The sequence below is a fragment of the Chrysochloris asiatica genome, unplaced genomic scaffold, assembly GCF_000296735.1.
Source record: "Chrysochloris asiatica unplaced genomic scaffold, ChrAsi1.0 scaffold00011, whole genome shotgun sequence".
NCBI classification, from domain to species: domain Eukaryota; kingdom Metazoa; phylum Chordata; class Mammalia; order Afrosoricida; family Chrysochloridae; genus Chrysochloris; species Chrysochloris asiatica.
The window spans coordinates 16,376,393-16,378,296 of NW_006408529.1; the positions used below are offsets into that span (position 1 = coordinate 16,376,393).

At 49.5% G+C, this 1,904-nt stretch overlaps 1 pseudogene; it reads right to left on the reverse strand.

Moving 5' to 3' along the window:
• LOC102839254 overlaps positions 1-1,702 on the reverse strand; it is a 56,600-nt pseudogene extending 54,898 nt beyond the window's left edge.
• Between the last annotated feature and the right edge of the window lie 202 nt (positions 1,703-1,904).

A 1,904-nucleotide genomic window follows, 5' to 3' on the forward strand; every position in this document is an offset into this window, starting at 1 on the left:
CTACCAGAGCTCCTTTGTGTAGAGAGAGTTAAAGACCAGCTGGTTTCTATGGATGCTGTCTGTTCATATACTCAGCACTTTCAGGCAATGTCAGTTCAGTAAACTGCACTCTTAGATGATCTCCTTGTATGAAGTGCTGGGACAAGGATTCAGTAGCTGTCTTTCAGGGCCTCACACCTGAGCCTGTGTCAATCAGGTGAATTACCTTAACATTGTGGTAAATGCCTGAACAGAGTAAAAAGGGCTTGGGTAGATTGATTCTAACAAGAATAATTTAGGAAGAATCTTTGAAAAGAGGAATTAAGCCAGTTCAGTGAGTGGCTAAAAAGAATAATTCAAGATGAAAAGTTTGAAAGAGACTGTACTATGTTTGCAAAACCTGATAGCTAAGGCATAAACTAAGGGGGGTTGGGGTGAGGGAGTTGAGGGGGGGTATCATGGAAATCAGCGAGGGGTGAAACAGTTTAAAATGGGAGTTGAAGGATTAGGACTTTATTAACATAGTGGTTACGAATCGGGCTGTGAACCTTAAGGTCAGCGGTTCGAAACTACCAGGTACACCGCGGGAGAAAGATGAGGCGTTCTGCTCCCGTAAAGATTTACACCCTCGGAAACCCTGTACAGGGTCGCTATGGGTCGGAACCGACTCGAAGGCACTTAACAACAACAACTATAAGCAGCAGAGAGCTCAGAGTAAGAAAAAGACAAAGGTCAATTCCCTACCAAGGAACCGTATACACATATCATTTTTAAAATCCTAAATGAAAGGAAAGAGGGATTAAAGAGCCTTGCAGTTCCCAGTAATACACACAAACTGAAAATGCAAATATCCCTTCAAGGGATATTTGACCTAAACTATAAAGTTCTTGAAAACAGGGTCAAAGTCGTCGGGGTTTGTGTGTGTGTTTCTTTGGTGTCAAGTCCAACTCAGACAACAAAATGTCGAATGGGTTAAGTCAAATTAAATTCACTCTGAGGTATGAAGGGTGGAGCACCAGGTCCTTCTCAATGCAATACTCCGGTGGAGGCTGAAACCAGGACATCATGGGAGCTGCCGCTCAAGCTGCCCAGGACAGAGAGCGGGCATAGAGGGCCGGTATCTTACTAGCCTTGACCAAGTTACTCTCAAAACACGTTTTGATGGAAGGTTTATATTTGATAAAGGACGTAAAGGGCTTTTTCTTATCACCGTGCTCAGCACAAAGTAGGCGCCGAATAAATTGCAGCGATTGGATTCATAAATCAAACGAAGGACTCTCTGGGAACAGATTGGGGAGGGTGGAGAAGCAGCTGGGTTTCCAACAATCGTTCTTCCACGAAGATCAGCCCCTCCAGTCTTTCCCACCCCGAGCTTACTCAGAAGCTTTGCTTGTCTGTACCTCCCCCCACCCAAACCCTGTGCCCTTTAGGCACAGCCACCGACCCCCACGAGCCCACTCACCCACAGGTCGGCTTCTACTAGCCGGCGCGGAGCGCTGTGGGACAGACACCGAGCACAGTCTCTCCCCGACGGCGGCGGCGCAGAGTTGGGGCCTGAGCTCCCGGACACGCGGGACCGTGCCGGGGGCGCCACGACTGGACTGTGGGTGAGGGAAGGCGGCTGGAACGCAGGGCGGACGGTGACAGCCACCGGGCCTAAGGGATGCAAGAACCTGTGGGCGTAAGAGGGGCGCATCAGCTCCCAGACCCCATGTTCCAGCATGATCCCGACGGATCATCCAGGAGCTACGGGGAACCCAAGAAAGTCTGAGCATGTTTTCAAGGTGTCTGCTGCAGATCAGGATGAGGAATTGTGTTTGAGAAGGGGGAACTGAAAACCCGAACCCTCTGATCGCAACCCCTTTCCATCGCGCCTCCCCTAACCTCCACCACCCTCAATTCAAAACCCTGGTCGCGTCACCGAA